The sequence below is a fragment of the Poecilia formosa genome, unplaced genomic scaffold (assembly GCF_000485575.1).
Source record: "Poecilia formosa unplaced genomic scaffold, Poecilia_formosa-5.1.2 Scaffold24, whole genome shotgun sequence".
Classification (NCBI taxonomy): Eukaryota; Metazoa; Chordata; class Actinopteri; order Cyprinodontiformes; family Poeciliidae; genus Poecilia; species Poecilia formosa.
In genome coordinates, this window is record NW_006799963.1 from 197,687 (window position 1) to 213,044 (window position 15,358).

The following is a 15,358-nucleotide window of genomic DNA, read 5'->3' on the forward strand; positions in this document are numbered from 1 at the left end:
ACACAGGCTTTGGTTTCAGCCTACATGCAGTGCATGTGTGTGTGTGTGTGTGTGTGTGTGTTTCGGTGTGCTTTCCGTCTCCGGGGGCCTACGTCTGCCTCCGAGTGCTGCTGGGGCAGGTGTGTAGCCAACAGGCAGTAGTGATGGCTAGTTAGCCAACTCTGAAGTGAGAGGTGTTTTCTTAGAAGAGATAGTTAGTAGTGGGCAGGATTAGGCTCCTTATGTCAATAACAGATGACTCTTTATTCTGTGCTGCATCATGTTTGTTTGGAGAAATTCAAAAATTGGTCCCAGTGAGGTGCCCACACTTCATGGTTGTATCAAGGCCTGGGGCAGCAAATCAACGCATGAGGCTGGAGATGGGAAATTTTGTCAGCTATTATAATAATGCAGCTTTTGGTCCAGGTTGAAATGATGTTGTCCGTGTATCTTGTGTTAAGGTGCATCATATAATAACGGTGACTAGAATTGAGTTTTGGCAGCTCTTACAGTGCTAATATTCCGTTAAATCAAACATCACTGAAAGAATTAATTAAATACAAGAAAATAGTTCTATTAATGAGGAAACTTTCACGTATGAAATATGTAGAAAAAAAAAACACAGTTAAGTGTTATGTTCATTGATATTAGTAAAAAGAATATCTAAAGCTTATGTGCACCCTAGAAAATATAGATTTTCATTTAAATAAACTGGAGACTGCAAGGTTTATCTGAATAGGTTTTAATCAAAAATAATTCAGTTAAAATTCTAACCAATATCAAACCTTTACAGATTTATATACAGTAGAAATAAGAATTGTACAGACAGACGGACAAACCCTTGGTGCTCAAGACGTGGCTAGAAGACAGCCCTAAATATTAATTTTTTGTTTATTCATTTTTCAGGTTCCAGTTGTAGACCTTTACCTGAAGGTCCCAGCTAAGACAACCATGCTTCCTGGCAATGACTTCTAAAGCTTAATAAGCTCAGTTTATTAGCAAGTTTTCATATTATGTCTTAGACCTTATTACAGTTCAAATGGTTGACATTCAATAACCCCCAAAATTCTGTTTTATGAGTCAATTTTAAACTTTATTTCACAAGCTACCCCGATCCTCTTCGCAGACGCCTCAATTAGTCAATTATCCAAACAGACAGTCGCCTAGACAACTGAACCAGTCAGTCAATAATCGTTTGATCTCAAACTAAATCCTGCATGGCAGGAGAGTTTCTGAAGATGACCAAAATCAAATTAAAACCCCGCTGCAACTCGTTTCCACTCCAGCTTAGATCTTCTTCATTTCATTTGCGTTGTCTTCTCATTGTATTGTCTTGTTGGCCTTTGTGAAAGAGATGTCAATCACTCTATGACATATGGGTAGCTAAAGATTAAATGTGAACAGAAGAGTGGAAATATTGATTCGGTACAGGGTTTATTTCCGACACCACACATATACGTTTGATGTGAATTACGGGTTCCTGTGCCAGAGAGTACCGGCAGGTCTGTTTTTGTGTTGGTCCACAGTTTACTGTGTTTTTGATGCCATGCCAGTGTCTGTGTCTGTTTAAGCGTGCCAGCGGAACAGTGTATGCACCTGCTTTTTTGTTTGTTTGTTTTGTTTTGTTTTGTTTTTGTGTGTCTGTTTGCGTATCCGTATGTGTACTGTACGTGTCTGAGTGATTGTACATGCGCCTGCCTGCCTTTATGCATGCATCTGTGCTCGTCTATGTGTCTTTGTATGCGTGCATGTGTGTGTATGTGTGTGTGTGTGTGTTCCCTTGAGCTTTCATGGAAAGCCTTCATGGCCTTGTGCTCCTCATCAGACTCTGTGTCTAGAGGCATAGCTGTAGGGTGGGCCTTTACCACAGGGATCCTGGGACCAGTGGGGGACAATATCTCCTGCCTTATAGCTGTGAGGATGGAGGGAGGTGGGAAGGAGGAAAACAAAATGACATAAATATTGTTAAATACTGTTTTTTTTTTTTTCAATTCTATTCTGTTCACTTTTTCCTGATCTTGCCTTACTTCCTCTGCAAAGAGTTTCACAAGATATCACCTTTCAGGACCAGGTCTCTGGTATCTGTGTGCTGTATTATACACATATTTTAAGGGAATCTTCTGTCAACACTTTGCAATCAGGCTGGTCACATGATCAGGCTTTGTTACAAAATGAGCCAAGCTTTTTATTTTTTTTTTCCTTCAGAGAAAACCTACTTGACAAGGAGAGAAAAAAAAATGTTTTTCAGAAGGTAGGAAATAAAATGATGATCAGGAAGTATTATTTAAAGTAACAATGAGGCGCAACATTAAAATTTCAGCTTTTGTAGCTCGAATTTATGCTTGATTTCTAATTTATAGAGAGGTAATTTAATTAGGTTTTTTTTTCAGCCTTTGGGAAATACTCTAATTGTTTCAAAATATAAATCACAATTTATCACTCAACATGAGAATTGACTTTTTCTTTCGAAATCCAAAATATTTTTATGAGTTTCTCTCCTTCCTTGATGTTGCTCTTTGAGTGTTCCAAGTATTTATTTATATTTTTTTATTTCTTAAAAAAGTGGCACAATTACAAGACAGATGACAGATTAAACCATACGCTCATCAATTCTCACCACCGTCGTCACAATGAACAGAAAATCTTAACTGATGACTTCACCGAGATTGGATTACCTGTTCTCCTCTCTTCGTGGGAAGAAAAGTAGATTTCTGGCCACCTTTCACCTCTGGGCATTCTGAACAGGAGCCACACACACATCAGCAACATCCACCGGAGTTCAGCTTTCTGCGTGGGTGGAACGGAAACAATAAACGTATTTTAAATTATTGGTTTTGTCAGGATTTTCTACTTTACTCAGAAGATAAAAAAAAAAAAAATGTACAGATGTAAACATGGAATAGTAATGAACCTTAGCAGGAGTGCATGGCTGTTTCTCCAAAACAACTCGTATAAAAAAAAGTATAGAAGGACCAGAAATATTGTAGGACAACATATGAAGCAGATTTACATAATTTAAACTTCATAATAATACAGTAAGAAAATGGAAAAAACAAAAAGGGTATCCATGGCAGAGTTTCAAAGTGAAAACTTTCTGACCAACACAAAAGCTCTACAATATATCTGACATTTGTCAAAAAAAAACAACTTCTTGTTTATCCCTAAGACTAAAATATTCTGTACTGTGAGATATTTTGTTTAATTGTGGTTAGGTTATTTAGTAGGATAATCTGATACACAAAGAGCTCAAAAAGACAAAGTGAAAGTTAGGGTTAGTTAAATTCTATGCTCAAATCCAAATTATTAATGGACGTATAACATTAAGTATGCAATTTGTGCCAAGAAAGCCTTTAGTGTTGCTGAATTAAAATAATTACGCCGAGATCAGTGTGACAAAACACCTCTAAAGTGAAGTAACTCATTGCCAGTTATGGCAAACAGCTCATGGCAATTGTCGCCGCGCATAGAAAATGACTTCAAACCTGCGGCTGCCAAAGTGGGTAGAAGCTGATGCATGGTCAGTGGGAAATGTCTCCTGGCAGATGGCTCCGTTTCGTATCCAAAACGGCTGGGGTTGTATGAAAAAGCAAAGGCATGACATGACTGGCACTTTTATATTCTAATAAAGATGATTAGCGGCCAGCTATGTTTTGATACCCTCAGCAAGCACATATTTCTTTGCGGATAGTTGGACTAGCAGAATGATCTTACATAGAAAGCTGTAATGTTATGCTTTAATAGAAACACACGACAACAAACGGGTCCCGCCCTACAAAATGTCAAGCTGTTGCTTTAAATCTGCCTTGAACAAACATGCGACAACCTTGAAGCTAATACCATTACCTCTGCAGTTTTTCCACCGAGTGACACAGCAGGACTTGCTCTACAATGTGTCTCATCGGCGAGAAAAGGATGAGAAGCTGAGTGCGCGCGCACACGCATGCACACGCACGCACACGCACGCACACGCACGCACACACCACCGATGTGGGTAAGAGAGTGGGTAGAGGTGGGGGTTAGTGTGCCAGAGAGAGGCGGTCAGTGAGGTGGAAAAACTCAAAAGACAAAAGGGTGTGTGTCATGCCAAAACGACGACCACTCATCTGGTTTTAGACGGCAGAAAAGAGACAGACAGAGACAGACAAACTGACAGACGCATAGAGAGATGGGGTGAGTGTGGAGGGGATGATCAAAAGGACTGCAGCCATAATGATGAGGCCTCTGACTGGATGGACGCCGTCTCCATCCAGTTTGCTCTCATCAGTGTCAACTCTCCCCTGACAGACGCAACGCAGCATGTAGTACATGGATGCCTTACACTCATACTTTCTTGTCTGCAGTCACACAGACACACACACACGCACACATACTAGTTCTAAGGTATATTCTTGATAAAAATAGAACAAGTGTTAATTTACTTCTGTATTTGGTGAACCCAGGAGGATCAAGCTGGTAGTGTTCACTCTGGTCAGTAACCAGATCTTTGCCTCCTGGGATGACACAAGACGGTGTCATGCTTCTGTTATTTACCTGAAGCTTCGGCCAATGTCAACAGGAGTAGCTAGTGGAAATCCCCGTCACAGATCCATGACACTGTCATACACACCTGCACCCCCAGAGCATTATGTACGTGCCAGTGTCTCATTGCTGAAGGATCACGCATGTTCCCAAAGGGAAGGTGCTAGATCTAGGTTTTGGCTACAGGACACTGATAATTACTTTAATTGATGTGTGGATTTTCAAATGTGCTTTTAGAAGACAAAGTGAAGAAAGTTTCTTTATTTTAAGACTGTGTACGCTGGTACCATTATACTCCATCGAAGCTGTTTAGGATGGGTCCACTCCAAGACAACGAATGTCGGAACTGTGGCAAAGACACTGGTACTCTTCTTCTTTTTTTTTTCTTTTTTTTTTTGTTTTTGTTTGTTTTCTGTGTTTCCATTTTGGATGAAGGTCACTGTAAATTAAAAAATAAAACCAAAAGATTGGACTATCCATATTTAAATCACTCCAACTGTGTGTGTTAGGAAATAAATCTCCCATGCCCCATGGAGGATCTCAAGAAATCCATGGGTTTGTGGAGACGGGATGCATCGTGACTGGAAGATTCAATTCTGATCAATTTGAAAAGTCTCCACCGGCCTCAGTCTGAAGAATGGATCATGACAGAGACTGCTTCTTTTCAAGTGTTGATTGCTACGGTAAACGACATTCAGGTAAAAAAATGAACCAAATCAGGTCAATTTATGTCATATCATAGAAAGGTGACTGAATGCTTTCTTCTTGGGAAGTGCCACCTTACATTTCATATGTTTGAGGTCTGATTTTGCATGTGTGGAAAACATAAAACTCAAAAATCCGAATGATGAAAAACGAAGGCCATAAACTGGCAGTAAGTTGGACAAACAACGTAGCAGGTCTTAATTTTCCACATTGCCTGAATTGTCACAAGACACCATGCATGTTGAAAACCTAGTAATTCATCATGAGAACATCGCAACTCGATCCTTCAGACCTATATAAAAAAGTTGATATGGGTTGCATATGGGCAAAAAAAAAAAAAAAAGGGGAAAAAAAAAAAAAGAAAGAAATCAAAATTGGGTCACATTTGGTTTCTGTGTGACCATAACTTTAGAGCATAAATACCGTCTTGTGGTACCAACATCTTTTGACTGGCAGTGTGTGTGTGTGTGTGTGTGGGTGTGTGTGTGTGTGTGAACTGACCAACTCTTCCCGATCCAAATGCAACTGTACTGGGTACCAGTTTGACTGTTTCGCATCTAAAATGTTGTGGCTCAAACTTTTTATACTGCACAACATAAACAATGCCTGCATATTCATACACTACCAAGTGTACTCAGAGATCATTTGCTACTGTGTAACATCACTTATAACCAGAAAATTATAACATTTAGCAACTCTATAATAGAAGTGGGCTTCAATAAAATAAATTTAATTTGAATTAAACCTGGATACCACTATACCATTATATTACAGTAAAAACCTATCAAAAAAATAAAAAATAAAAAATCTAAAACTGCCAAAAACATCACATCTTATTTGTTTTTGGGCAATATAGACAGTAGGAGATTTCCACTTCTGACAGACCCCATCAATGAAGTGTGCTCCTATTATACGGTGCTGTTTAGCATTAGCTATTCATAGCTTCAAGTGGAAAGCATAATATCCCACGGGTCACTTTCACTCTTAAACCACAATAATGGCACTTTCATTTAACCTCTTAATATATGTTAATCCAACGATGTCAATGGGTTCTCTTAATACTCATGCACAGGCCGTTGGGGGGTCTGAGAGGCCAGAGAGAAGTAAGCTGAACAGACATACAAAGGCTGGCTGTAGAGACAGCCTTCTTATTTGATTTAATAAGTGGGCCTTCCTTAAAACAAAGGCACATTGTTGGCACTAGGCTCTGCATTGTATTGTCTGGTGTGTGTGTGTGTGTGTGTGTGTGTGTATGCGTTGTACATTTTAAATCGACTGTGTGAGCCTCTACGTGTGTGCTGGTCTGAATTTTTTGTTTTCTTTTTTTTTTTTTTTACACCCACTTGCTAGTCGACGAAGGCGCTCTGTTCATTTGGCTTCTCCTGGCTGGAGCACCAGTTTGAGAGGCTCTATGACTCAAACGATCTGCAGAAGGTTTAAAGACAGGGTGGGGAGTGGGAAAATAATGAATATTTAGGGTCTATTGAAAAGAAAATACCAGCAGCCTCTGGAGACCGAAGCGCGGAAGTTTTTGCCGAAGGGATCTCCATCTGCTTCTATCTATCTATCTATCTATCTATCTATCTATCTATCTATCTATCTATCTATCTATCTATCTATCTATCTATCTATCTGTGCACGTATGTGCATGGGTTTTTTATTGTACTGCATGTCTCACGGAGGCATGAACGGTGCCTAGTTTTGACAGAGGGAGCCCACAAATCAGGAGTAAATCAGGACCTTAGGGCATGCCTGCTTCACTGAGGGGGAAGTGAAACATATTCACTGAGACCAAATCAGCCTCAATCTGGCCTCAGAGAGAGCCCTGTGCAACACTGACCCATAACCAACAAGCAACCTACTCATAAACACAGGTTGTTTGGGCTGGTCGGTAAACTTTTCGCCGTCTATCAACCGGTGTAATTAACCGGCAGCAGCTTCGTAAAGCCCGGTGCTTTTTTGTTGTTGTTGTTGTTTTGGTCTGGCGGCCATGTTGGCAGGTTAACCAAACAGAATTAATGCACGTAGATTTGGAATAGCTCACTAGAGATAAAGATGCAGTTCAGCAGAATCATACGCAGTGCGTTTAAATCACGTGATGTATGTACATTGCTGTGAAAAAATTATTTACACTATTTTACATTTTATCCCATTTCGTCCTCATTACACCCACAAACTTCAACATATTGTGTTGTAATTGCTTGTGACAAACAGACATAAATTTGCATATCAATGTGAAGTGGGAGGAAAATTATACGTGTTTTGAATTTTTTTTTCCTTTACAAAAAAAACATCTGAAGTGTGCTGCGCTTTTCTAATCAACCCTCTTTGCACTCATACCCTAAAATAAAATCTTGTGCGACCAAATCCCGTGAGAGACCTAATTACTTAACAGACCACATCTGTGTGTATTTTACTGATACTGCTATTTAGTGAAAATACCACTAAATAGCTAAATTTGTTCATCTTGAAGACCTAGGAACAATTTAGGCAGATCAGGAATAAAACTGTGGAGAGGTTTAATCTGTTTTATTAAACAATATCATCTCAAGCTCTGAACATTTGACAGTTTGTTTTTTTTTTTCTACTGTCACTGTGGTAAAGTACTGTAAATTGTGATTCATTAAAGAAATCACAATTTCTTTAATGAAATTGCACACAGTGCAAAGAAAAACAAAGTGGAAACGGGAACGTGAGGCAGTCTCCTTGAGGAAAACTACTGTGTGTTGTGTTGGGTCACAAATTCTCATCCACCCCACAAAGAATATCTTTTCTTGTGACGCAGCATGGGAAACAAAATCTTTTAGTGTGCTTTGCAGCCTCTGCTTGCATCTGCTGTGATGTCATCACAAGTTGCATCCATGGCAGCCAGAAGGGTCATCTGTGTATGAGGCTGGCAGTCGTATACTTTTTTTTTCTTTTTTTTTTTTCCATTTTCTCAATATGTGGCGTTATCAGGTAACATTACCACTGCCTGATAATGATAATTTGGCAAATGTCCTCAGCCACTTTTTTGCCTCCAAATTCTTGCTCCAGAGCCTCACTCCTTTTTCTCTTCTTCTTCTTATTCTCTCTGGTTGCTGTCCCTCGACTTCCCATTGTCAGAAGTGTGATATTGTGTTTTACTCTGGCTGTATACATACCAATTGATCATCGGTTGAAATAACGCTTCTCACATTTACATTCGTTAGAGAAAGTCAGGATTCACCAGAGAAAAATGTATTCCAATTCAGGAAAGATTTAGATAAAATGTTCAGTGGAAATCTATAGATTATGATAACTTGTTCAAGCATTTTCCGTATTAAGACTTATACCACAAACTTTTGCTTGAATGTTTTGGAGGTTGCGACTGTTCAACAAAGACCCATAGAATCGTTCTTGATCATCATGACATAAGCAAATTATAAAAGGAAAAAGCAGAGAATTGGACATAATCACTTGGATGTATAAAAGCATTAGCACTGTGTTCAAAGAAGTGTAAAAAAAATTATCTGCACAAGTGACACAATGATTTGAAGATGGAGGCTTTTAATTATGTTCTGAGAAATGCACCGGTAACTGAGAAAATCTGTAAAGTTAATTTAAAGTTTATCTGCGCCACTGCTGTTTTTGTGGAGATCAGCAAACCTGCTTTGGTGGTTTGATTGGTTTCTTTCTTTTTTCTTTCTTTTTTTTCCACCCTTCTTTGAAAACCATGAATGATTTAGATTTTGACAGGGTTTGATACATACAAGCCAGGAGATTGAGCTGTACAGGACACATTTTGCTTTCAGAAACAAATAGAAGGATAAATGGGTATGGAGGGACATCGGCACACAGCTTAGCACTCGTTTGACAGCCAACTAAACAGGTTTTTCAGTTCCTTTCCAGTTGCTTTTGAGATTTCTTGGCACCAAAGAATCAATGTATGACATCAAAACAATGTTATCGCTGGAACTCCTTTGTGCCGCTTTGATGCTAAAATTCACTGTTTGCTTTCTAAGATAGCATCAAAGGATTACATGAAATGATTGAAAAGCCGTTTTGTTGGGGGTGGGAGTGAGAGGGATGGAGGGATGGAACGCTCCATCTGGAAATAAAATAACACGATACAGAAGTGTTCAAACAATGCATAAGTGATAAGAAAAAGCAGAAAAAAAGTCATTGCTTTTGCAGTGCTTTGCTAGGGTATATTATTGAATGTATATCCTAGCAAATTGCGACTCACAGACTGATAGCCGCAGCATAACTGCTGACACGGCAGGCCCAGATTGTTGTATAATTTTTGTTCTTCTTCTTCTTTGGTGAGCTAGAGGGCAAATGGGAAATCTGAAAGGCCTTGTCTGCTACCTTTCTGCCAGACACAGGCCATCCCAGGTCAGCGCCACTCCACAACAAATCTGTGTCATCACTGCCACATTTTTCCACTTTCCTGACAACGTGTTACAGCCCCTCAACCCGTCCCCTCCGTCGCCTTCTCCTGTCGTCTCCTTGCTCTCTCCCGCTTCTGTGGCGCCTGCCCACCCCCCACCTTCTCCTTTCATCCCTTCTCTTTCCGTCGTTCATCTACCTCCTCGCCCAGCTTTATCTACTTTGACCGAATTCACTGTCATGTCCTTCCAAAAGCCCTTCCCCAACATTTTATTCCCTTTCTCTAGGAACCCTCTTCCCATTTTCACTCCTCTTCCGTATCCCTAATGTTCCCACTCTTCTTTCTTCACCCACTCACTTCTAACCCTCCCACCCCCCACCACCTCCCCTTCCAACCCTCTCACCCCGTTCTCCAGTGCTCTCCTCACATCTGAAAGTGTTGGATTTTGACATCTGCCTGCAGGAGCAGTGACCCATGAAGTAATTAGAGTAGGAATCTTGCCTTCTCTTCCTCCCTCCTCCTCCTCCCCTCCATTTTCTCCGCTCTCTCTGTCTGCTCTGAGCCGAGGATCATATAAAAAGCTGGTTATGTTTACTCCCTGATCCATCTAATTTCTGTAACGAGGGCCGAGCTGGCCTCATCTCCTTACTATGCCGCGCTTAAGCCAAGGCGTTGGGCTGGAGAGGCGCTCAAAAACCCCCGCGGGGCATCGAGGAGCTTCAACCACGCCGCTCAGCCACGGAGACGAGACTGGGACCTAACCGGATTAACTCCCAACCGGCACAGGTGGAGGGACCCTTCCTCTCGCATACACACACACACACACACGCACACACACACACGTGCAAACATAGCTGGATGCAACTTTACGCCATTTAATGTATCATCAAGAAAAAGTGCTGGGCTGAGACATACGTGTGATTATGTGTGTGTTTGTGTATGTGTGCCGAGGAGGAAAATAAATAAAAAAGGGGGGAAACTTCAGCTGCTGCAATATGAGATGAGAGAACACAATTATGAATTGCTTTAGAGCTTACGGCCACTCTGATGATAACTCTCAAGTGCTGTGATATCGAATTGCAGGAGCACAAAAAAATCAACCATCCCACTCCATACCCCCACCTTAAATTGAAATTATTTGCCCTTGGATTGCAAATGTAATATTTAGGGTAAGGGCTGATGTATAATGCAACAAAGTAAAGTCTGAGGGCCATTCCTAAACATGTCAGGATGAGATGTCAAATGATTTGCTGGGCATCATTAAGAGTGTTTTTCCATGTCCTAATTTAGGGATTATTCATTTAGCCGAGTCTTGAGGGATTCTGCTTGTTACTTTGTGTTACTGCTGCTGGGGAAATTGGTTCAACAAGTCTTACTTGTCAGACTGCCGTTCATTTCAGCCATCATCAAAGCACCTGCATGCAAAAAGATTATGTTTATTTATTTATTTATATCTAAAGACTTTCATATTTTTGATGCAGCAGCCAAAGTTGTAATCAGGTTTATTCACATTTTACCAAAAAAAATAAAATAATAAAAAAAAATATATATATATATATATATATATATATATATATATATATATATAATTATTATTACAAAGCCTGGTATATTATAAGTTTGGCAGAAGAGTAATGAGATTAAAACTGGACAAAGATGACCAATTCTATGATGTTACTTTGTACAACCAAAGGTCAGTGGGAAAGGGGCATTTTCAAATTTTTAAATAGTATTTTTGTACATTCAGGTGTAAAATATTGAGAGAGAAGAGCCCCGTCTCACTCATCTCATTCTCTCAGGTCAGCTGAGCAAATGCTGGCAATGCTCCTAAATCTCTAGAACCTGTGCAAATAGAACAATTTCCCCCAGTCGACATTTTTAAACCTTGCTTGGTTTTTAACTTGGTTTCATCAGTCTGACACTGAATATAGTGTTTATTCAGATTGTACTGTGCTCTGTCAATATTTTTAGGATTTCAATTGTTTTTATCACTGCCTGTGTTTTACAAGTTATGCAGCATTTTTGGTCAATCCCATGTTGCTGTTTTGTTTCCGAAGTTCTAAATAAATGACCATAGTATGCTATGGTGTAGTATGAGGTTTCAAGGTGAAGTGTACAGTGTGAGCCTCTCTTCTTCATAGCCTGCGTAACAATAAGTAAAGTCCAAAACAAATAAATCCTGTAATATGTGAGTCGGATAATGATCGAACTGAAAGAAAACTGGATCATTTGAGTATAGTTTTACAAAAAAGGAAAAAAAAAAAAAATTAACCTCTACAAATCACTGCCTTAAGCTTTAATCATGCCATGTTGGCCTGTCTGCTGTCTGCTTGACTATAAAGCCTGCTAATGCCATCTACACCCACCAACACATCACAAGTAGAAGAAGTAAACACATCAAAGACACTTACTTTTAAAAAATACAGTAATATATATATATATATTTCCTATTTTCTGCATTTTGATAATTTGTATTTTGGGAACAACAAGAAAACCAACCGTGACTTTATATTCTCATAAGAAATCACTTATTTATCTCCATTCATCCCTTTTTTTTTCTTTCCTTAAGCTAACTTATATCAAGACTGACTTGTTCTTGTGTTAGTTCACTGTAATCAACTGATGTTTACCTGTTTAAATCATCCGCTACAGTTAATTTCACATCATCTCTTTACCACTGAACATACTGCACTGGAATAAAGCAAATGTATCTAAAGTGCATTAAGCATTTAAAAGGCATTAGGAGAAGCTCTGTGCCTTCCTGGTGAGACCCAGCCAGACAGAGTCTATGAAACGCTGGCAAAGCTATGCATGATGGAGCCTTAAAGTCTGTCTGTACCTTTTCCCCATCCCCCTGACAGCTTCAGGCCAAAGACACTGGCCAGAGCACTGGCCACTATAGCAAAATTGGATCATCAATTAGTACTTATTAGCCTAAAAGTAGCATCTGTCCCAGGAAGCATTTAACCAGCATATTCTCTGTAGCGACATACGGCAAAAGAATTAACTGCCATATGTCAATGTAGTTTAATAGGGTTATTGAATGTTTGACATGTTCGCAACATTATTTGAGGGGGGACAAAAAATAGATTGGCAGACAGAATCCAACAGCTAACAGTCACACTGACTGGCATCCTCAAAATGCCTGGTGTTCCAGTAATGCTGAGAAGGTGATGGGAAAAAAAAAAAAAAAAAAAGTCCAGTTGCAATGTAGTGCTGTAATGCAAATTAGCTGGAATTTGAATCTTTAAGATGCAGTTGCAAACAGTGTAATTCAAAAATATACATCAAATAACAAAACGTGTGCGGCTAAATTGTAAGACTGCATTTCTCGCAATAAGTGTAGCGGTGCTGAGGGGACACCCAGGAGAATAGATGTCAGTCAAGACCATGGCGTTGATAAAACAATCTGTCGGTGCATGTGTTTGCATTCAACTGTGTGCGTGTGTGTGTGTGCGTGTGTGTGTGTGTGTGTGTGTGTGTGTGTGTGTGTGTGTGTGTGTGTGGGTGTGTGTGTGTGCGGGTGTCGGTAAAACAATCCGTCAGTGTTTTGACAGCCATGTCACACGGCGGGAATCAGTCTCAGGGGATCCTGGGATGAGAACTCCTGATTACCCCTCTATGCAGAATCCCTATGTTTAATCCCAGCAACCGTGACTTACATGTAGCATGGGTGACTTGCTTTGCGGGGGGGGGACTATTTTGTGGCAGGTGCAGAGGGTCGGATGGGGCGTGAAAAAAAGTTTTCAAGGTGACACAAAGCGCAGCAGTGTAGCGAAAAAAAAAAAAAAACATCTTTTACCATCTGTCTATCATTAAGATGTGTTGTTTGGAGGTAGCTTAAGTGAATGACAAAGTAAACAGCTTAATTTAAACAGAGAGCAATTATTGGTGGGTATCTCAAGGTGAAAACCGTAGAAGTATGTTATTACTACAGATTCATACACTTTTCAAAATGACTGGTGTTACAAGTCCAGTCTTTTGTTCCAAATATAGGTACATCAGTGATCAAAAGCCTTGCTCAATGATGACTATTAGTTAGTTGCCCTGAATTAAGAGATACTACATTTTCTATGCATGGAAATGCGCTGTCTCCTGCACAACCATCAAGAGTGCAGCAAGTGGTTTATGAACTGTAAGACATATCTTATCTGCAGATTTGTAGAGGACATTAGGGACAGGACTTTCCTTTGAGGTCTGTTGGCAATTCCTGCCATGTACTTTCAGTAAATTTTTGCCTTGTACTTCCAGTAGCTTTCAAAAGACTCCGTGGTGAAGTGTCTTGCGTAAACTAAAATGTTCTTTGGCAATATGTGGCAGGGAAATTGTCAATACCAGTGGATGGGAGCGTTCCACCACTTCCATCGCAGCCTGAAGTGTCTGTTGCCGGTCCGTTGATGGTCCTCCCTGTCATGCTGGAGGTTTTGACATTGAAATTTCCTTGCCTCAAGTAAAGGGCAGACCTAGTGGTTGGGACCTTTCGCTACATCTGAACTTGTATAGAAAACATGTTTCCATCTCCCGTTTAGTGCATTAACTATTTTCTGGAAAAGTCCAAAAAATAAAAAATAAAAAACCTGTAACAGGTTAATGTCTTGTTTAAAACATAGCAAGACTTCCGAGACCTCTCTTAAAGTAAGATTTGGGAACTAAAATAATCATAGCACAGTCCTTCTTGATGTCATTGCAGGTTTTCTTGTGTGCTGAACCAACAAAGAGGATTCATCTCTTTAATTTCAGGCAACAAATCTAATGTAGAGTATTAATGGTTCTGTAGGGGATGCAAACCTTATGGGATGTGAGGGGGAAAAAAAGGGACGGTGGTGGCTTTTCTCTTCTGTGTGTTAATGGCAGTGGCAGGGTGACATAACATAACTCTTGATTTATAAGGCTATTTGAAATGCTATCGCTCGCGGGGCTGTACCCATTGAGCGGGCAAGGAGGATCGCTGACAGCTCACTGACTTGAGGATGGTGATACAGAGGCATTTGGTGTGTCTCTATGTCGGCCTCACCCTTCTTATCTCTGTGTCCCGGATTTTTTGTTCCATTTTATATGATTTTTATTTTTTTTTACAATCTTCTGTATGTTTGTCATCCTTCTCCTATTTTTGCATTCCATACATTCTGTTGTAATTTATTGCAAAGGCAAAGAATTGCAGCAAAGTAGAACCGAATCGTCTTAAACCGGAGTGTTTAAGACGATGAGTGTGGCGTTTTCGCTGTGCTGGGAACCTTTGGCATCTGATATAAAACAATCATTTCCATCACCAAAAGTGAACCAGGTGGACAGCCTGATACATTCTCATTCTCTTGCCTTTCTTATTCTCAGTTTGCCAGTCAGCTTTAGGGCATTTCTCGACATTTTGTAATGTGAGATTAGGATGATTTAATGCGACATGTGCATAACCAGGTGGGGTATTGTTAGCAAAATGTGCAAAGGAATAACTGGAATAGGTGGGCGTGGGGGTGTGCAATGTTGAGGTTCGGAGCAAATGATGTGCACAGGTATGAGAGAAAGGGATTTAGAGACACACACCTGCTCAGCCCCCAGGACAAAAAGATAGAGCAAACAAAAGTGAAAACAATCCTTTAAGCACATTTTATATGCTTTATAGTCCCACTGTGTGCCTGCGCTTGTGTTTCTAAGTGGGTGGATTGTTGTGTGAAGGTAATGTGTGCACTTGTCTGTAAATTCAGTTGTGCTTCTTATGCATTTCTGCAGAAAGTTGGGTTGTTTGGGGGAATTCTAAAGGTGAACATATGAGAAGACGCAGCGCGAGATGCCAAATCTCTTTAGCGGTTG

At 40.0% G+C, this 15,358-nt stretch overlaps 1 long non-coding RNA gene across 1 annotated transcript; it reads right to left on the reverse strand.

Annotated features, from left to right (window-relative positions):
- Window positions 1-708: 708 nt before the first annotated feature.
- Window positions 709-3,903, reverse strand: LOC107835795 (uncharacterized). Its single transcript, XR_001661614.1, has 4 exons — window positions 3,823-3,903; window positions 3,462-3,547; window positions 2,655-2,766; window positions 709-1,891 (listed from the first exon to the last, which is right to left on the reverse strand). It is a non-coding gene; the product is annotated as an uncharacterized LOC107835795 (long non-coding RNA).
- Window positions 3,904-15,358: the final 11,455 nt, after the last annotated feature.